General features: G+C 39.7%; 1 protein-coding gene across 1 annotated transcript in view; it reads right to left on the reverse strand.

Annotated features, from left to right (window-relative positions):
- The window catches only part of USP44 (ubiquitin specific peptidase 44), a 29,824-nt gene extending 22,489 nt beyond the window's left edge, over nucleotides 1-7,335 (reverse strand). Inside the window, exon 1 of the mRNA XM_030323431.1 lies at nucleotides 7,296-7,335. The gene's annotated coding sequence lies outside the window, so the exon portion shown is untranslated. The remainder of the gene's footprint in view (nucleotides 1-7,295) is intronic.
- Between the last annotated feature and the right edge of the window lie 14,467 nt (nucleotides 7,336-21,802).

Genomic DNA, 21,802 nt, shown 5'->3' on the forward strand with positions numbered 1-21,802 from the left:
TTAAATGTTTTATTTTTGAGGGAGCGTACGTGAGCAGGGGAGGAGCAGAAACAGAAGGGGACAGAAGATCCAAAGGGGGTTCTGTGCAGTAAACCCAATGAGGGGCTCAAACTCATGAACTACAAGACCATGACCTGAACTGAAGTTGGCCGCCCAACCAACTGAGCCACCCAGACCCCCCTAATATTCTCTTATTAAAGATAGAGTAGTATTATTTAAGTACCCAGGCTATTTTGTTTTGTTTTGTCTTTGGTTTTACTCCTCCCTCCCATCCTTTCTACTCAAACATTCTTATCACCTATGTATAAAAGGTTATCACTCCCCAAGTCTTTATTCCTTTTCATTTGCAGAGCTATCATTCTTATTATGGACTCTACTGTATCATTCCTGAGGTACAGCAGTAACCTCCAAACTGGTTTCCCATCCTCCAGACTCTCATTCTCCTCCACAGTACTATCCTGCCAAACTAATCTTCCAAGTTTCCTTTGAGCCTTTAACTATTAGAATCCTCTGTTCCCCATAGTTCAATAAAACAGAGGATTTCTGGGGCACCAGGCTGGCTCAGTTGGTAGATCATGTGACTCATGATCTCAGGGTCATGAGTTTGAGCCCCATGTTGGGTAAAGAGATTAAAATCAATTAATAAATTAGCAAATTTAAAAAAATCTCTAACTTCCTAAAGGACTTGGGTTGTGCCAAATGTGAATCCTTTGTTTGTATATACATCTTTACTGCCATTGAACTGTTGGATAGGTTCCCTATGGCCAGGGAGGGACTATATGTCAAACATTTTTTTAGCGTCTTAGTAAAAAAAAAAAAAAAAAAAAAAAAAAAAGCCATCTTACTTAAAAAAAAAAAAATCCTATAGGTTTGATAGCCATGTTGTTTTAGGCTACCAAATTCTTGGCACAAACAACTAGTACTGAATGCAGGTCTTGCTTCAGTTCTCTTTATGACATTTGAATAAGTGGTTAAGAATAGGAAGCCAATTATACTTAGAAAGACAAAAAGAAAGAATAGGAGGTCACTGATTACTAGTGACCCAAACTGCCCCCCCACCCTCAACCAAGTGGCTATTTTTCCCTCAAGGTCAGTTAAGGAACAGTTTCCTGATATTTTGTGATATCATTATCCTATTTCTCCATCCTTAACCACAGCCTACCACGTGTCTAGTACCATTCTATGTGCTTTCAGACACCCCAAATAGACTTTATACAAAAGTAAACTGAGATATACTTCCCTAATCCTAATTATTTTAGGTGCCTGGCTGGCTCAGTTGGTACGTCAAGCAACTCTTGATACAGCATGTGACTCTTGATCTCGATTCCGTGAGCTGGAGCCCCATGTTGGGAGTAGAATTTATTAAAAAACAAAACAAAACAAACACACAAAAAAACTAGGGGGGGTGCCTGGGTGGCTCAGTTGGTTAAGTGTCTGACTCTGTTTTGGCTCAGGTTATGACCTCACAGTTTTGTGAGTTTGAGCACCACATTGGACTCTGCGCTGGCAGTGAGGAGCCTGCTTGGGGTTCTCCCTCCCTCCCTTTCCTTTGGGGTTCTCCCTCCCTTTCCTTTTCTTTCTTTCTTTCTTTCTTTCTTTCTTTCGGGCTTCTTTCGTTAGGGGTGACTGGATTTCTCTCTCCCAGGAGGATAGAAAGACCCTAGAAGAAAGGGCTTAGACGCGACTCTCCCAGGACGCCGCGTTTCTTTTTTTTTCCTTTTTTCTTTCTGATGTCTCCTTCCTTCCTTCCTTCTTCTTCCTTCCTTCCTTCCTCTCTTTCTCTCTCTCTCTTTCTCTCCCTCCCCCCCTCATGCTCTCTCTCTCAAAATAAAACTTAAAAACAAACAAACAAACAAACAAACCACAACAACCAGAGGCACCTAGCAGGCTCAGTCAGTAGAGCATGCGACTCTTGATCTCAGGATTGTGAATTCAAGCCCCACATTGGGTGTAGAGATTACTTGAAAATAAAATCCTTAAAAGAATAAAAATAAAAAAAATAAACAGGGGCACCTGGCTGGCTCAGTTGGTAGAGCATGTGACTTTTCATCTTGGGGTTCTAAATTTGAGCCCCATGTTGGGTGTAGAGATTACTTACAAATAAAATCTTTAAAAAAATTAAAAATAAACAAAAAAGTTAAACAAAAAGGTTAAATTTTGGTATGATATGCAGTGACCCTTTAAATAAATATTTGTGCTCCAAATACAAATATTACTAAGAACTACAAAAATCACTGAAAACTTAGAAGGATAGCTAATTTTTTTACTTCAAAAATTAACATTCCTCTATAAATTCGTTACCTTCAACAAAATGGTCTTTTCAGCTGACCACCCCATTCCACCTATTTTATCTTAAAACACTTAGAAAGAAAATATGGAAAGGTACAATGACAGTATAAACTTTGGAAGTTCCTAGAGGAGGACAGGTACTAAAGATCATTCACATAAAAGTAATCTTGATCTTCTCACCAGTGCAATTAGCAGCACAGTTTTCATATTCTTTGCTTTAAAAAATGTTTTCATGAACAAACAGGAAGTTACCATGAAAAATAAACACACAAAAATAGCCAAACTAAATTACTATTTTAAAAAGTGACACAGGGAGCTCCTGGGTGGCTCAGTTGGTTAAGTGTCTGACTTTAGCTCAGGTCATGATCTTGCAGTTCATGAGTTTTGAGTCCTGCATTGGGCTCTGTGCGGACAGCTCAGAGCCTGGACCCTGCTTCAGATTCTGTATCTCCCTCTCTCTCTCTGCTCTTCCCCCACTTGCACTTGGTCTCTCTCTCAAAAATAAATAAACTTAAAAAAAAAAAGCTTAAAAAAAAGTGACACAGAACGAGGGAACTGGCTAATATACACTCCTAAAAGAAAATCTATATTTAAAAATCTGAACAGACACTAAAATAGTATCATTATGCTCTATTAAACTTCTCCCAGGGCACCTGGGTGGCTCAGTCAGTTGAGCCTCTGACTTCAGCCGAGGTCACGATCTTGCAGGTTCGTGAATTCAAGCCCCACATTGGGCTTGCGGCTGTCAGCCTGTCAGTGTGAGCTCACTTAGGATCCTCTGTCCCCCTCTCTCTGCCTCTCCCCCACTTGCGCTCTTCCCCCTCCCCCTCAAAAAAAGCTTCTCCCTTTTCAGAGTCATAAAACATTTGCATTTTACATCATTTCTAGTGTGTCTCATAGAACAGCTTTGCAATCATTGAAAATTTGTTTAAAAGTTTTGAAAGACCACAAGATCAGTCTAAACTCTTTACCATGGCCTGTAAGTGCCTTCAAATTGCCTTCAAATTGTGGCACAATACATACTTTTCTATTCTCATCTATGACCAGCCACTTTTCACATATCTTTTATTAAAATGTTTTTATATACAAATGACCATATTGTGAATAAAAAATTTTTGTAACTGGGGTATTTACTACTGTTTCAAAGGCAATGGGTGTGCACATTTTATATAAATACTTATATACATACATAACACTGGGCATAAAGAATATTTAAATAAAATTGCATCCCAGTAATCATCTTTGTCTCATTTGAGAATTCCTAGAGGGATAGATATTAAAGATTCAACATATGCTGAATCTTTATTTTAATAAAGATAATTTTTATAACAAAATTTAATTTTCTTTTAACAGTACCAAATAACCTAAACAGATCCTCTAAAAGCTATTAAAAGTAGGAAGATTTGTTATTTTCCATAATAAAAGATAGGAGGAAATGGCAATTTCAATAGGAAGTTGGCCTTAGGAATTACTAACCACACCAATCTTTGCGTTCATTTGGATAAGAATGAAAATAACCTTTATGCATAGTAATTAGGGCAAATCCTACCCCACTCCTTATAAGCAGGTTCCAAATTTCCATGGAACTACCATAGTAACCTGTGCTCTTAGGAGATGTTTGCAAAATGCCAAGGGTCAAACATAGTGCCTGGTACAAAGGGGTTCAAAAATTTGAATGAACAAATGATTGAATGAATTAACAAAATGGCCTCTCAAACTCTCCCTACTCCCTCTTAGGTATGCTATCATGCCTCTTAAATGCTTTGGCACCTCTTATCAATCATGATGTATTTCCTTTCCTTTATCCCTAGAAAGGCCCTAGTTATTCTTCCTTCCTCTAGAAATCTAGAATCTATAATTACCCTGATCTTGCTTGAAACTCTTCATTAAACAAAAAAGGATACTCTTTTTCCCTGGGCCTTCTTCACGTCTCTAACACAGAGATTGAATCTAGTTGATGTTCTAAGAAAAAGAACTGGAAATTAAGTTCTGCCACCAGGTTTATTTGATTTCCTTACCCATCACTACTTACAGGTATTTCATTCATGGGCAATTTTGTTCCAAAATATTTATCATTAGTGTCACATCACCATACTTATATATCAACATACTGCAGCTAACTTCATAACAATGGGAGAAATGTTCACAAAAAGATTGAGTGGGGCACCTGGGTGGCTCAGATGAGCACCCAACTCTTGATTTTGACTCAGGGCATGATCCCAGAGTCGCAGGACTGAGCTCCACGTCAGGCTCTGTGCTGAGCATGGAGCCTGCTTAAGATTATCTCACTTTCTCCCTCTGCCTATTTCCCCACCCCACCTCTCAAAAAAAAAAAAAAAAAAAAAAAAAAGCATTCTATTATGGGTCTAGAAAATTGAGTTCATATACTTTGTGTAAAATGCTTAGACTCTATCATTCTAACACATCTATAATTTGGCCTAACAAATATATTCTTGGACTATAAATAAGCTTTTCCCATGGTATGTAAAACTCCACTGAAAGTAAAGTTTTATGGTCTCTGAAAGCACTGTGAAAAACCAATGTACTTCAATAATCTTAATTTTTGCCAGAAAGCCAGTATTATAGAATCCTCCTATATTTTAGTGACCTGTCACTTCCTATTTCGATTAGGCCTAATGGCAAAACTGTGCATTACTGAATCCAGAAAATGATGGGCACACATTTCCTACCTTGATTAGTCTCCTAAGCCTGGGCCCCAGTCTCTGTCTAATCTCCCTCAACCAGACAACTCCATTAGAATCCGGCAACCATGTTTGTTCTGCCTAACATTACAGGAAGGAGAAACACTTCAAAGCACCCTTTTTCTGCCTATAAGAAGCCAAGACGTTGCCTTTCTCTATATCTCTGCACCATTCAAAACCACAAGTCGACACTTACAGGGATTTTCCCTCCATGATAAGCAGATAGTCAGGTGCTGGGGATACAAACAAAATACAATCAGACTCTGCCCTCAAACAACCCAATGAGCAGAAAATCCTCTTACGTACCACCAATGCTATAATACTCAGTAAGATTTAAGCATGTAGAGGAAAATTTTGGTAGAGGGTATATATGATAAATTTCTGTAGTACAGAAAGAAAAATCTGTGAAAAGATGGGGGGGTAAAGACAGGTAGAAACAATATATTTCAAATATTTAACCCAAATCTTCAACAGATTTTCCAATTTAAATATTCCAAAAAGTGTATCATTGTATAGTATACTCAACACAGATTCACTTATCACTTAAATGTTTTTAAGCTAAAAAGTCTGGGATAATTAATATTCTGGAAGAAAAACAAGGTGAATGTACAATGAAAACAGCCAAAACATTTCAACTTTCTACACTGTATGCGCTAAACTTTGTTCAATATTAGAATATCTCTAAATTTCAATATAGATAGACTACATGAAAATTCCTAGAATGAAAAATCTGCCATCCTTTGCAAAATGAACGGCTAGTACACAAAAAGCTAGAGAAATCGGAGCAGGTGGAGAAAAGGTAAACAAGACAAAATGTTTAAAATCTCTTTCAAATCTGTGTGGGGGTAGGGGTTGGAAATTAAATAAAAATAAAAATCTCTTTCAAATCCCGAGATGGTAAATTAAGGATAAAAAGATTAGGGCTCCAAGAATACAAAGTTTTCCTCTCTTTCAAGACAACTGAATATTGAATCTCACTGAGATGATGAAATATTCTATAAACATGTGCTTAACTCATGTTTGGCTTTCTGAATTTGATCACAGTGAACAGCTATTTTTTTTTTCATTGTTTACGCTGAATACTGATTTTAAAGACAACTCAAAATGGAATTCCAGGCCCTATGTTACCACCCCCTACTCCCCCCCCCCCACACCCCGCCCCGCACAGGCTACTTCACAGATAATAAGGAATTCAAGTGCAGGGTCTGAAGGTCCTATTTCCATGCTAATTTCACAATCCCGTTACTTGCAAGATAGGACCATTAGAGTTTAAAAGTGGGGGAAATCAGGAGGGCTTAAGGACAAAGCGACTCTCCTAAGACTTGCTAAATTGTCTACTTCCAAAATTAAAACTGCAAGAAATTATCCGGTTACATGCAGAATGTACAACAGCTCAAACTTGCAGTTGAAACAATCACTACGTTTCACTTTCTTTTTTATTGGGAGTGGGCGTACGAGGGTCTCCTACCACCTCTTAAACTTGAACATTTTTTTCTTCTCATGCTAACACGTTTCTTACGCCCCCAAATGAGTTTAGCCCATTAGCATTCCTTCCCCGAAGGCCAGCGGAAGCTGGTATTCAAAAATCCTAAGTGTCTCTAAGTGGCAGCAGGTGCTGGCAACGCTGGGACCCGATCGATGGAAGGAAAGCAAGCCATTCCTCATAAACGGACGGCTAGAAAATGCCCTTCCAAAGCCTCCCAGGGGATTTCGAGCATCACCTGGCAGCAATCAGAGCCAGGGGTTAGGATGCGGTTTTATTTCGACAGTACCAGCTCTGCAGAGCGCCCAGCGCGCATCCCTATTCATGATCACATCTACACAGCGCTCCCCAACACGGGTCAGGGCACATCTCCCCCTCCGCACCCCCCAAAGTCTTCCTATTTCGCCTCTTCTCCTCCCAACTCGTGCCCCTCCAGCCCCGCTCAGGGTGGCTACGCGGTGACCCTGGCCACACGGGACGCGCGGCTGCTCGCAGCATCTCTGGGCACTCCTGAGGTGGCCAGCCACCAGGACGCCGGCCAGGGCATCGCACGACCCACCGAAACTTCCCAGAGGCGCCAATTCTAAATTCGCCGGACCCGCCGCCACTGCCACTGCCTTCTCCGCGCGCCCCTCGGCCCGCTCCCCTCAGTCCGTCCGCAGCCCCCCTCTCCCTCCCTCAGGACCTCCCCGCGCCCTGCGAGGCGGGAAAACACCGCCAGGTGCCCCCAGGCCCCGAAGGCTCTGGTCGGACCTCCGCTCCGGTAGAGAGCCTCATTCCGCCAACCGCTGCAGCCGCGCGCGTCCGTCACGCACACTCACCAGCCCGAGCCGAAGCGGCCATCTTTGCGCTCACCCCCGGGCCCCCCGCCCCCGGTTCGGCAGCGGCGGCGGCGGCGGCGGCGGCGGCCCGGTCGAGCGGCTACGTCACAGGTGACGCCGTGCCGCCCCGCCCCCCGGGCCTTTGGCGTGCCGGGGGTGCCGCTCCGCTCGGCTAATGCCACCCGCTCGGCAGCCGGGGACGCCCTGAGAGGCGAGCGGCAGCCGGGATTCCGGTCGTGGTCCAGGGATGGGCTTTGCTCAGCGCGGCATGTGGCTCTGAGTGGATAGTAGCCGTTTCCTCCCCAGGCGGGCTTCGCACCTGTCCTCATCTCCCGGGCACGGGAGGGTGCAGCCAGTGTTTACTACAATTCTGTGAGATGCAAAAGATTCCGCGGGCGTCCGAACCCCTCCACTGAATTTCTGCGACTCACACAGCGTCAAATTGGCAGGAAGGCGCGCCCATTCCGTTGTCTTCAAAATCAGCGCAAATTGACCGGCATAGACTTTCGTTGAGAAAACGCTTCCTTTCTGGGGAGGCAACCTAGGTGTGACCTCAAGGGGATCGTGACTGCTTTGAATTCAGCTTCCTCAGACAGCAGTCGGGCAAGTAAGGTTCCAGAATGGGACACTTACTGAGACATAAATTTGAGGGACACGAAGAGACTCCTGTGTCCAAAATTAACCTGAAGCTGTCGATTTACCTGAAATTGCCAATTTAAGGTAATGAAATAGATACCGAAAAGAAGAGCTGAGAGAGAAAGATCTAGAGAAGAGAAAGTCAAACCCACAGGTACATGAAAATTAAGCCATTAATATTTCTTGAGCTTGTACTCTGTGCTCAGCTGTGTGCCGTTTCTACCTCCGCTACCCTGTGGGGAATATTTAAAATGAAAAGACCTATCTTTTTAAGGAGAGGTAGAAGCAGCAAGACAAACATGCAGAGTTAATAACGTGTCCGTGGAGTACATTATCTTGCAATATATAAGGGAAGCTATAAAATTGTTCACATGAACAACTCCACTTCAGGGAATATCTTTCCATGGTATGAATGGGGAAAAAATGAGCGCACAAAGGCATTCATAGCATATTATCTAAACAAAAGTTTGAAGGGAAATGGCTAATTAACATCGGCATATTAACCTCAGGAATTCTTATGTAGATAACAAATGGCAACAGTCTAATCAATTCACATTATAAAAAGTACCAGTTGAAGATTCAATTGCATAAAATGTAGTTTTGCACATATAAATGATAAGGGATGAATTTTCATAGTTTAATACTCTTTCATTCTTTTTTTCTAATACAAGTGCATATAGAATTCACTTCTGTCCCCAGTGCAGTCCTCCAGTTCGAAACACATAAACCACTGTCTTGTAATCTTTCCCATCACCTTAATTTCTAAAATGCATTACATGAGAGTATCTCTTAAGAGGAAGTATTTCATTTAAGTATTTTTGGCATACAATATAGTTTTTCCTGCATTTCCTAGAAAGCAAAATATAACTAAGTTCAAAAACCTTGCTCTCCTTTTTTAAGGTCAAAAAACCCATCTAGAAGGTCTTTGGCAAATATTAAGAATCTGCCACCACTGATCTAGTAATTTTGCTTTTAGGAATACAATTTTTTACTTCTGCTCAGTGTTATTTAGAATAATGAAGACCAGAAACAACCTAACTGTTCAGTACCATGGGAAAGGATAAGTATATCTGATATAGTCATAGGACAGAATATTATATAGTCATCAAAAATCTTATTTTCAGGGGTGTCTAGGTAGTTCAGTCACTTAAGTGACCGACTCTTCATTTTGGCCCAGGTCATGATCTTGCAGTTTGTGAGTTCGAGCCCTGTGTCTGCTCTATGCTTACAGTGCAGAGACTGCTTGGGATTCTCTCTCTCTCCCTCTCCCTCGCCCTCTCCCTCTCCCCTCCCCTGCTCATGCATTCCCTCTTTCAAAATAAATAAATAAACAATTATTTTAAAAATTCTGTTTTCAGGGGGTGCCTGGCTGGCTCAGTTGGTAGAGCATGTGACTTGATCTCGGGGTCATGAGTTTGAATCCCAAGTTCAGCATAGAGATTACTTATAAAAAATCTTATTTTCGGGGCACCTGGATGGCTCAGTCGGTTAAGCGTCCGACTTCGGCTCAGGTCATGATCTCACTGCTCGTGAGTTCGAGTCCTGCGTTGGGCTCTGTGCTAACAGCTCGGAGTCTGGAGCCTGCTTCGGATTCTGTCTCTCTCTCTGCATGCACCTCCCCTGCTCGCTGTCTCTGTCTCTCTCTCTCAAATATAAAATAAAACATAAAAATTTTTTAAAATCTTCTTTTCTAAAAATATTAAATGAAGGTCAAGGTCAAATAAAATAGGTCAAGTCAACTGTGTCTCCCATTCCCATTCTTCAAAGAGGGTCCTTCTTCATAAATTATCTTACTGGACTGTATGACCCCTCCTCCCTCTTTTCCAGAGTTTATTAGTCTGAGATGAACACCAGACCCAAGACCAATCAATCTGTAGGAAGCTCTTTAAAAGCTCTCCCTGCCCACCCCTGGGGACCTGGCTGGCTCGGTCAGTGGAGCATGCTGCTCTTGATCTCAGGGCTTGTGAGTTCAAGCCTCACATTGGGAATAGGAGTTACTTAAAAACAAAATCATAAATAGATAGATAGATAAAACCTCTTCTCAAACACTGAGGTAAAAGGGGTTGAGATGGGTTGAATATTGATTTAAAGGCACATTGAAATAAAAATTAATTAATTAAAGGCACATTGAGAAGGCAAACAGTGGACACCTGGAAGCAAGAGGCATAAAGAAAGAGGATATAAGGGTTAACAGCTGAGGTAAAAAGAAGCCGTAGCTGGGGTCTTCAGATTCTGAGTAGAATGGTTTGGATGCCAAGAGTCTGTAAAATAACAAGGTAAAAGCAAAAACTAAATGCAGGATGCAAAAATGTATATATTGTATTTAAAAACGAATGTATACACTATTCACATTGGACACTTGGAATACATCAACATTTTAGTAATGGTGGCAGGATTACAAGTGCCGTTTTTAAAAGATTTTATTTTTTAAAGTAATCTCTCCACCCAACATGGGGCTTGAATTTACAACCTTGAGATCAGGAGTCGCTCCACTGACTGAGCCAACCAGGCACTCCACAAGTGATTTTTATTTTCTATGTGTTCTGCAATGATCATACTTTTTTTTTTTAATGTTTATTTTTTTTGAGAGTGCGTGGGTACATTCGTGCAGATGAGTGAGAGAGGGGCATGGAAGGAGGGGGATAGAGGATCTGAAGTGGGCTCTGCACCAACAGCAGAGAGCCCGATGTGGGGCTCGAACTCATGAACTGTGAGATCATAACCTGAGCCGAAGTCCAACACTTAATCGACTGAGCTGCGTGGGTGCCCCATGATTTTTAAAAAACTGTTTTAAAGGGTTAAATAGAATGAAGATCATCAGTGTTCAAAAATTGTTCACGGGCGCCTGGGTGGCTCAGTGGGTTGAGCGTCCAACTTCCGCTCAGATCATGATCTCATGGCTCGTGAGCCCCATGTTGGGCTCTGTGCTGACAGCTCAGAGCCTGGAGTCTGCTTTGGATTCTGTGTCCCTCTCTCGCTGTGCCGCTCCCTCGCTCATGCTCTATCTCTCTTTCTCTCAAGAATAAATAAAACATTAAAAAAAATTGTTCAGAAAATAAGCTGCATGTGGCCAAAGTGACTAGCAGATAGAAGTTCAGATAATTTCCTGAGGTCATAAATGACTTCAAGGAAACGGTATTTAGGCTGGGTCTTTTAAAGACTAAGATGATATTTTTTCATTTATGGGAAGAAGACAAAGCAAAGACAAGTTGAGTAAGTCCTAGGAGGAGGGTACTGAATAGATGTCCTCAATAAAAGGTCTCGAATACAAAGCTGTAAGCTAGAGAGAGGTGCTGGATGGGAAGGAATGAGCTAGAGATAAGAAATTATCTGGAGATTGTCATTAATTGTGTTAATAATTAAAGAGATCGATTGTAGCATAACCTTATATATATTTATTGTTATTACTATTTACTCAACTTTGAAAATTTCCTTAGCTACCATTTTATTCTGAGTCTTAACAACGTAGGCCTAAATTATGCCATGTCTAACTTGTTTCTAGAGCTCCAGAACCAGAACCTCATTTTTACATAGCTGTCTTAATAATTTTTCTCACGTAATTTTCCTCTTTGTTTTACACCCATGTCATGAAATCTAAGCTTTTTACTATAACAAAGAAAAAAATGTCTTCTTCCCTTCACACATCATCAACAGGCTTCCCCAAACTTACCTACATCCTCAAAATCAGTCTTTCCCCTTATCGGCCTTTGACTGCTAGGAGGTCAGTCTCTTTACAGTCTTGCACACTTCAGGCACTTCCCACCTTTAAATCTGCGCAGATGTTTATCTCCTAAGTAGAAGCCCCTCCAACTTTCACTCCTGCAAAATTACAATCAACCTCTTTCAGAGCTGGCCTAAGCTCTTACCTCCTGGAAATTGCTTTCCTAGTAACTAGGCTTTCAGATCCCCATCCCCCAACCCCCAATACATTATTATGCAGTCACAGCTTTTGTTCTGAGTTCCGCGCCTGGTTCTCTCTTTGCATTGTAACCTCTTTGGGGAGAAGGAATGTGCACTGGCTCCACTGTGTGTCTCTCTACAGCTCCTTAGTATAGTGATGGCCAAAAATACTCTTAAAATGCTTAATGAATTAACAAAATTAGATGTTCTCTCGCATAATAGGGCATTGTGGAAATGATGTGTAGTGGTTTCCCTTGTTCCACAGTCCCTATATTGGGAGAAACGTCAATTTGCTTTTTTTTCTAAGGTAAGTACAGTTTCCTAACAAGATAAAATTTTAATGACTTTGATACCTCCACTCTGAGGCCAGATCCAACTTCTGAAGTAGATACAACACTAACTGGTTGTTTCTTGGATCCTCAGAGTCCAAATGAATTAAAGGAAGACAAAACACAAAATTTTGTTAATCTTAGGGCTGCTTTTTAATCTTTGTGTTGATTTTTAGAATTTTCTATTCCAGTCTTTTATTAAAATGAGAAATATCTTGGTTATCCTAATTGTCTATTAAAGAAGAGTTTAGGGTTTTGTTAACTTTGAGAAAACTGCTTTCAAGAATTTTCAGTTTTACAGACTAAATAATTTTAAAGCTATGAAAGATTCATTTGACAAATATTTTTTGAACACCTATGTGCCTGGCACTATGCTAGGCACTGACATGTCCATGACCTTCATTTCAATGTTAGGAAGAAATAAAGGATTGAATGGAGAAAGTAGGTAAAGAAAATACTAAAAGACTCAGACCTAAAGTTTGATTAAGGTGTAACAACACCCTGCTGTTGATTTTTTAAAAATAGAGTCACCCAAAAACCTTAAATTTGAGGCAAATATGTAAGAAAAGAGTTGAAATATTAGAACAGCAGATGACAACATATGGTCTTAGTAGGTGAATATAGAGAGTGGAACATGAGCAGAAAGAAATGGCTTTAGAATTAGCTCTTTTAAATTCTTTCTTTTTTTTAGTTTCTTTTTCTGAGTAGGCTCCATGCCCATTGTGGGGCTTGAACTCACTACCTTGAGATTGAGAGTCACATGCTCTACCAACTGAGCCAACCAGATGCCCCTAGGCTTTTTTAATTCTAAGAAACAAAGAATGAGGGTGGTGGCAGGTAAGGGAGGCAAATGCAAGTTAAGAAGTAGAAGACCCCCAAACTGATTTAATTTTAAAGGGCTGGTAAGTGTTTATTTAGTGGCCTGTGATGGAAGCTTATACCTTGAAAAGTACAACATATGCCTACTGGAAATTGAAAAGGAGCCTGGGGTTTTGTCATTAACAGCAGCAAAATTGTAAAGCTAGTCATTTTGTCTCTCCTTTTAATATCTTCTCCACCTCCATCCTACTCAATTTTTTCAGGAATCCACAGGCTGCTTGTGCCCAGGGCTTTATATCAGTTTATCAAGGCTTTTTTTTCTTTTTTTCCCAATAAATCGTTTCCCACGGTATTCTAGGACTCTTTACTCCAAACTTCCATTTTCTAAGGAGCCCAGTTATCATGTAGTAAATTCTAGTGTTTAGTAATGTTTTTTGCATTTCTGACTATTTATAATGGAACCTCCTATAGACACTGAGTATGGGATTATAAAATGAGATTTTAGGGGTCCATGCTGGCTCAAGTCGGTGGAGTGAGAGACTCTTGATCTCGGAGTTGTGATTTGAGCCCCACATTGGGTGTAGAGATTACTTAAAAATAAAATCTGAATGAATGAATGAATGAATGAATGAATGAATAAATAAATAAATTTAAAAGATGAGATTTTAAGCATTGTGGAAAACAAATGAGATATTTTCTTAAGCCTGGATGCCTTTCTAAGGATAAGTTAAGGATGTATGTGTGTGTATAATGTTATAACATGTTTATCTAGTTATAATCACAATGTATGACAGTTTATCTAAATGTTTTTAGTTCTTTAAATGTGTTGCATGTTTTACTTTTATCTCCTCTGTAAAGTTAGGGAAATAGTATCTGTCCTATCTTCCTTACAAGGATGTTTTAAACATCAAGTGAACTTTTGCATGTTTAAACCCTTCCTAAGTATAAAGAGAAAAGTAAATGTACTTATCATTATTTCTCTCAGGATCATTGCTGCCCTGTAAAGTTCCTTGAGGTCAGGAACTGAGATTTGTTCATATTTATAACCCTTTAACCTGAGGTTTACTTTTTACTAAAGTAATAGCTAATTGGAGGATAAATACCATAAAGGTTAAAATTAGTTATGATATTATGAGAAACATGTAGAACAAAGTTTTAGCCTCCTTTTCTCATAGCAAGCAGGGAAAGGATCTGGAGAAGCAGAGAGAGAAAGGAAAAGGGTTAGAACTGGAAATTCTAACTTATAAAGCTTTAGTAAACCATGCCAAAAAGATACTAAAAGTATCTTTCATGAGGGAAAGTAATCTTTTTTTTTTTTTTTAAGTTTTATTTAAGTAATCTCTATACCCAATGTGGGGCTTGAACTCATGACCCTGAGATCAGGAGTCACATGCTCCTCCAACTGAGCCAGCCAGGCATCCCTCATGAGGGAAAATAATCTTTCGTGAGGGAAGATGATTGGGGTATCTAAATTTTATTTTATACTGTACATATTTTTAATTAATTAAAATGTTTATTTAATTTTGAGAGGGGGGAGGGACAGAGAGAGAGAGAGACAGAGCATCTGAAGTGGGCTCTGCACTGATAACAGACAGCCTGATGTGGGGCTTGAACTCACAAAGCATGAGATCATGACCTAAACCAAAAATCCTGTGCTTAACCGACTGAACCACCCAGGCGCCTCTGTACATATTTTTAAACCCGTATTTTTTTTTAATTTTAAAAAAGTGTTTATTTTTAAGAGAGAGAGAGCCAGCAGGGGAGGGGCAGAAAGAGAGGAAAACAGAGAATCCCAAGCAGGCTCCCCAGTGTCAGTGCAGAGCCTGATGTGGGCTTGAACCCATGAACCATGAAATCATGACCTGAGCTGAAATCAAGAGTCAGGTGCTTAACGGACTGAGCCACCCAGGTACCCCTAAACTCATTTATAAAAAAACAGTTAAGAAAAGTGGTTAATCATAATTGTTTGTATAATTATTTACATCTTCACAAACCCTTTGGAAACTGAAATCCTTTAGTGTTGCAAAAAAACAGAAAGCTGAGTATAAAGCAGCAATTAATGTAGTAAGGTACTGCATCATATAAAGGAAACCTCATACTGTAGATTCAGTATATATGCATACAGTAAAAAGAGCTAACGATTCTGGGGTGCCTGGCTGACTCCATAGATAGAGCACATGACTCTTGATCTCAGGGTTGTAAGTTTGAGCCCCATGTTGGATGTAGAGATTATTTAAAAATAAAATTTAGAAAAAAAGCTAACAATTCTTCATGTGCAAGAGCTAGGATGATCACCCTGCTTTTCTCTGTTGTCTTAAGGTGACTTCCTTTCAGGCCATAGGGCCCTCTTGGTGACAGTCATTGGTTTAGCCATCTGTTTGTGTCTGTAAGCTTCTCCTTGCTCGGTTAACCAGAGATGAAGTTCTAGAAAACCGCATTTCCAGAGGAAATTCTTAAAAGGAAAGGAGGTTGTATGTAAGGCAGATAGCCTCCATCTATTTCATTTTATCTTTGGTCTTTAAACTAATATTTACAAAACTAAGCAGAATGGATGCTTGGTAGAGGTTTCTTAATTTTTAAACTAAATACATGATTCCTGGCCTATAGAAAAATAATGAAAGATGAGTCAATCAGAAAACAAAAGGTGGCATAAAGAAGTCTTTTTAGCAACAATGAAGTTTTCTTTCATCTATTTGCATGAAAATTCTAAAATGACTTGGGATTGATCACAGAAGGAAATTTGTATAAATTCACTTTTGAATACTTATGAAGTTACTTCTTCTTTTCATAAAAACCAATGATAATATTAAAGAATGACTTAAACATTTAACTTATTTGCTTATGCTTATAACATTTTATTGAATTAAGACAAAATCTAGTTTTAACATTATTATTAGTCAATCACACTGGGCAAGAGGATTATAATTTTGACTAGTCTCATTATGAATAGTTTTCTCCCTTTTTGTTTAATACTGATGTACATGTAATGTACATTATTTGTACAAAAAGTACTATAAAGTATGCCTTTGTTGTGTTGGTGTGATGGGATGCCAGGAAAAACGAAATTACCTTGGCTCCATTATGAGGGTCAGAAATGCCCATATTATTAAAACAATTTAAGACCCCAGGTTAAAATGCAAATCTGGGGGAGAGGGGGATAATTTGTTAAGTTCCTATTAGTTTGTTGTTGTTGTTGTTTTTCCCCAAGAAAGCTCCACGCCCAACATGGGGCCTGAACCCATGATTTCAAGATCAAGAGTCACATGTTCCCTGATTCTTGAGCCAGCCAGGCACCCCAAGCTCCTAACAGTTTTAGTATCTTATTGCAAATTAGTGAATTAGATAAATTAACAGTGCTGTGAAGATAATGGGAAATAGGTTTTTAAATTTGGGGGATGACAGGGAAAATGGGAAACACGCATAGATATTGTGTTGCCTTGGAGAGGCCTGATTAGGAGTGGAACAGCATCAGGCACTCACTGGGTCTTTGGGGAAATAGAGGAAATCTGAATGAATATAAAATGTTTTATGTTAAGGGGCACCTAGGTGGCTCAGCTGCGTAAGTGTCCAACTCTTGATTTCAGCTCAGGTCATGATCTCCTGGTTGGGGGATCAAGCCCCACTTTTGACTTTGCGCGAGGCATGGAATCTGCTTGAGATTCTCTCTGAAAATGGGAATTACAAAATTGATTCAGCAGATTCATGTCGTTTTGAGGATTATGTAAATGCTTTTATAAACTATGAAGTACTACATGAATTCAAAGTCAAACTTAAGTCCAAAACTTAAGATAAATGATCTTTCTATATAATTTGCAGATTTTTTATTGACACCAGTAAAAATCAGAATTGTGGTATTTCTACTAGCTGCTACTATGCATAACACAAAGATATAACAAAATTTTTAAATGATGATAGTTCCCAATAAATGTGAGGTGCTATCGGGGCGCCTGGGTGGCGCAGTCGGTTAAGCGTCCGACTTCAGCCAGGTCACGATCTCGCGGTCCGTGAGTTCGAGCCCCAGGTCAGGCTCTGGGCTGATGGCTCAGAGCCTGGAGCCTGTTTTCGATTCTGTGTCTCCCTCTCTCTCTGCCCCTCCCCCGTTCATGCTCTGTCTCTCTCTGTCCCAAAAATAAATAAACGTTGAAAAAAAAATTAAAAAAAAAAAATGTGAGGTGCTATTATTATTATTGAATCTTATCCTATCCTAATATGTGAGGTACTTTGTTGCTAAGCTTTTCTGCTTCTTCTAACATTTCTTTGTTCTCTTCCTTTTCACTGGCTCCTAAACCTCTGCTTTTAAACATCCAGTTTTCCACATCTTGAAAGAAATCGCTTGATGATAGCTTCCTGTCTCAACCCCTTAATTTCTCTTCTCCCTTATATCATCAATGAGAGGCTTATATCAGTAGATCTCAAAGGCACAGAGATAGTTGCCATAGTTCCGAACATAAATGATGCCGACTGGTGATGCACTGGTGCAGCTTCTGGGAAACCAAAGTCTTTGGATTTTGGTTGGGCATGGGAGTGGGGGAGGGGCAGGGGGAGAGTATGGTTGCAAAGCTGAAACTTAAAGGAATTGGCAGAAGGTTGCCACCAGGAGTGGAACCTCCTGCTTAATTTGACTCAACACGGGAAACCAAAGTCATGGACAGGATTGACAGATTGATATCTTTCTTGATTCTGTGGGTGGTGGTGCATGGCCGTTCTTAGCTGGTGGAGTGATCTGTCTGGTTAATTCCAATAACGAATGAGACTCCGGCATGCTAACTAGTTACAAAACCCCGAGAATAGTTGCCTTGAAACCATGTTTCATTACAGTCAATAAAAATTCATTTTTCTTCAGTCTCCTGTCTACTTAGAGCTATGGTTTGCCTCCCCCTGCCCCCTTTACCTATCAGTTTTAAATTCATCATCAATGTACTCTTTACCAAATAACCTCGATAGTTTTCTACATTGTCAACCACTAAGAACATTTTGTGAGTTAGAACAATGGCAACAAGACAATCTTAGTAATTATTTTTCTCAATCCTAAAACTCTCTGTAAATGAGAACTATAATAAAAAGCCTAGAAATATAAGTCCTCTGATTTAAAAAAAATCATCATGACTCTATGATAGTAATTGGTGGATGTTGAAAATGCCTGGTTTATACCTGCCATCTCCATTTTCTTTTCATTAGCCACCTACAATCAGGCTTCTCACCTTACTGCTTTGAAAATATTCTTTCATTTCTTTCGTTTACTTATTTTTATTTTTTTTTTATTTTTTTTTAATTTTTTTTTTAATGTTTATTTATTTTTGAAACAGAGAGAGACAGAGCATAAACGGGGGAGGGGTCAGAGAGAGGGAGACACAGAATCTGAAACAGGCTTCAGATTCTGAGCTGTCAGCACAGAGCCCGACACGGGGCTCGAACTCACGGACCACGAGATCATGACCTGAGCCGAAGTCAGCCGCTTAACTGACTGAGCCACCCAGGTGCCCCTCATTTACTTATTTTTAAATGTCTATTTTTGAGAGACAGAATACGAGCAGAGGGGGGCAGTGAAAGAGGGGGACAGAGGATCTAAAGTGGGCTCTGTGCTAACAGCCAAGAGCCCAATGAGGGGCTTAAACTCAGGAACCTTGAGATCATGACCTGAGCTGAAGTCGAATGCTTAACTGGCTGAGCCACCCAGGTAGGTGTCCCTGAAAATATTCTTTTAAAACAAGCTCCCCAGCAATTTCTTCCTGGTCAAATTCAAAAACCATTGATCTTCCTTCACCAAAAATATGCTAACGTTGATCACCTTTTCCTTCTTAAAATACACTCTTAGATTTTATTCTTAGACCTGTACATGATCCCCTATGTATCAGGACAGAATGATAACTATGGCTGCTGCTGCTGCTGCTGCTGCTACTATTATTGCTGCTTTCACTTAATAGTTAGCTTATAGTCACTGCTTACTGTAATTCTCACAATTGTCCTAAGGAGGTCAGTATTATTATCCTCATTTTACAGTTGAGGAGGAAACATGTTCAGGATTTAATCAATTTATTTATATTCACACATCAGACTAGGATCTTCTCTGGAGGTGTTAGATTTAGCAGTGGAGAGGCAGACCTAAACTGGATCACGACATGCTCTGTTCCCTATATTTAGAGAAGGAAAGTTTATTTGTTTTATTCCATTTATTTATATTTTGAGGGAGTACTGTACTTTGTTTGTGAAGGTGGCATTTCAGGTAGTTTTTTTACACAGGCTATTCATCCACAATTTTATCAAGTGTCCTTTGAACTCAGTTTTCACCAAAATCAGAGAAAGTGGATAGAAAGCAAGCTGTGCTAGGTTACTGATATTTTTCTCCTTTTCAACTCAATTGGCTCCAGTAGGAATGGGAATGCAACTTTGGACTTGTTGAGTCTAGGCAATGCTCTAACCACATACACTAAATTGCAGGGTATAGTTATCAGAATTTGATGAATGACAACATAGATTTTAAATTAAGCTATGTAGGGGCGCCTGGGTGGCGCAGTCGGTTAAGCATCCGACTTCAGCCAGGTCACGTTCTCGCGGTCCGGGAGTTCGAGCCCCGCGTCAGGCTCTGGGCTGATGGCTCAGAGCCTGGAGCCTGTTTCCGATTCTGTGTCTCCCTCTCTCTCTGCCCCTCCCCTGTTCATGCTGTCTCTCTCTGTCCCAAAAATAAATAAACGTTGAAAAAAAAATTTTTTTAAATTAAGCTATGTAGTATAATTTGCTCAAATTTTGACCAAGTAGATTTTATTGGAGCCTTTGCAGTGATACAATAGGATTTAGATACATTAGTTATATACATGTTTTAGTTTCTCAAATAAATGCATAACAGTATAATCTAGCTACAAAAGATTTCCTTAAGGTTTTTGTTGGCATTTCAGTGTTAACAATTGGGACTTGAGTATTTTAGATTTCATCTGAAATTAGTGGTTCACATACAAAAATAAATGGTTTTCACAGTTGTCAGCTTTGATTAACGTAATATTAAACCTCTTGAGTATATTACACCACTACTTTTGTTTTTTAACTGACAGATCTGGAAAATAATAAAGACGGAGTATGTCTTACAAACACATTAAATGTATATATAGTCTTTGATTTTTTTCATTTAAGATACCCTTACCTTTTTTTCAGAGGCATTTGGCTTTCTTCTTTTAGCAGGTTTTGTTACTAAATTTTTTACCTGTCTACCAAAGTACTTTCAAAAATTTTTTTTGTTTATTTTTATTTGTGTGTGTGTGTGTGTGTGTGTGTGTGTGAGAGAGAGAGAGGCAGAGAGAGAGAGAGAGAGAGAGAGACAGAGGGAGAGAGCATGAACACGAACCGGGGAGGGGCAGAGAGAGGGAGACACAGAATCCGATGCAGGCTCCAGGCTCTGAGCTGCCAGCACAGAGCCCGACGCAGGGCTTGAACTCATGAGCCATGAGATCATGACCTGAGCCAAAGTCGGACACTCAACCGACTGAGCCAGCCAGGCACCCCATCTACCAAAATACTTTCAATCGTTTGATTAACAAATCTAAGGGAGGGAGGAGAGGATTATGAGTTATCTCAAAGATATATTAAGGACCTCATATCTATATAAATAGATTGAGGAAAGGAGGAATTGTGCATTAGTTATAAAGCCTTTCACTGCAGACAATTTATATCTCAAAGAATTTTCACATTATCTTTCTTGATATTTATCATTATATAGCTGAGGAAATTATTAAGATATTAAGTGACTTGTCTGAAACCACACGGCATTGATCAGACCTGGGATTAGAAAACAAGTCTTCCTATGACCAGCCATTGTTCTTCACAGCATGCGTACCTTATAGATACCATTGTTCTCTGCAGTGTACTTTATAGATACCATGGAAGTGATTTCTTTTGAGAGATAGTTATTAAAGCACTTCCCACCTCTCAACTTGTCTACTTTTGAAAAAAAGTCCTTAAACCTGACTGTCTAAATTAAACAGAAGATAGTGTTAGCATCTCCAAGCAGACTTTGTATAAATATAATGAGAAAAATTGATTTAGAGAATTTTACCTGTAGTTTATTTCCTGCTAGATTGCTTCCTTGCCAAGCTAATTTGATCTACATTTAAAGGTGTCCAAATCAACTGAGATGTCATTCTATCATAATTATAGAAGCTCTTCCACCAAAATGTATTCACTCATAAATAGGTAAACTCATGACCTTGGAGAATGGACAGAAAAACAGATAAGACAGTCTCAAAGAAGAAACAGAAATGTATGTGCTTTCTAAGCTACTCATTGTAAGATGGGTGTAGGGATCAACTGGTTCATAATTAAAACTTTACTCATCTTCCTGATCTGAGCTGTATCCTTATTTACTCCATCTTCATTTTATGTGAAATGCATTGATGGTCACGAATCTGTTTCTTTGGTTATACTCAGTGATACAGGAAGTGTCCTAATAAGCACTAGAATCTGAATAATAAGGATAATGGCTTTGGTCTGAAATTTGCAGATAGGACAGTGGAAGCTGGGGCAAAATGACTGGTCCAGAGTCATACAATGGGATACATAGCTCCCTGGATCCCAAAGGACAGCTGTTTCCTCCAAGATTTGGTGACTCAGAAACCTCATGTTTTTAGAAAATTCTCCCTTAGGGCAAATAAAAATTTCTTTACTTATAATATTTACCATCTGGGACTATTTCTGCCCTGCAGGGCCTCACTGGACAACCTGCTTCTGTACCCTCTCTGCCCCACCTCAGTCTCTCTTTTTTTTTTTTTTTTAATTTTGTTTTTCAACGTTTATTTATTTTCGGGACAGAGAGAGACAGAGCATGAACAGAGGAGG

The sequence above is a fragment of the Lynx canadensis genome, chromosome B4, assembly GCF_007474595.2.
Source record: "Lynx canadensis isolate LIC74 chromosome B4, mLynCan4.pri.v2, whole genome shotgun sequence".
NCBI lineage: Eukaryota > Metazoa > Chordata > Mammalia > Carnivora > Felidae > Lynx > Lynx canadensis.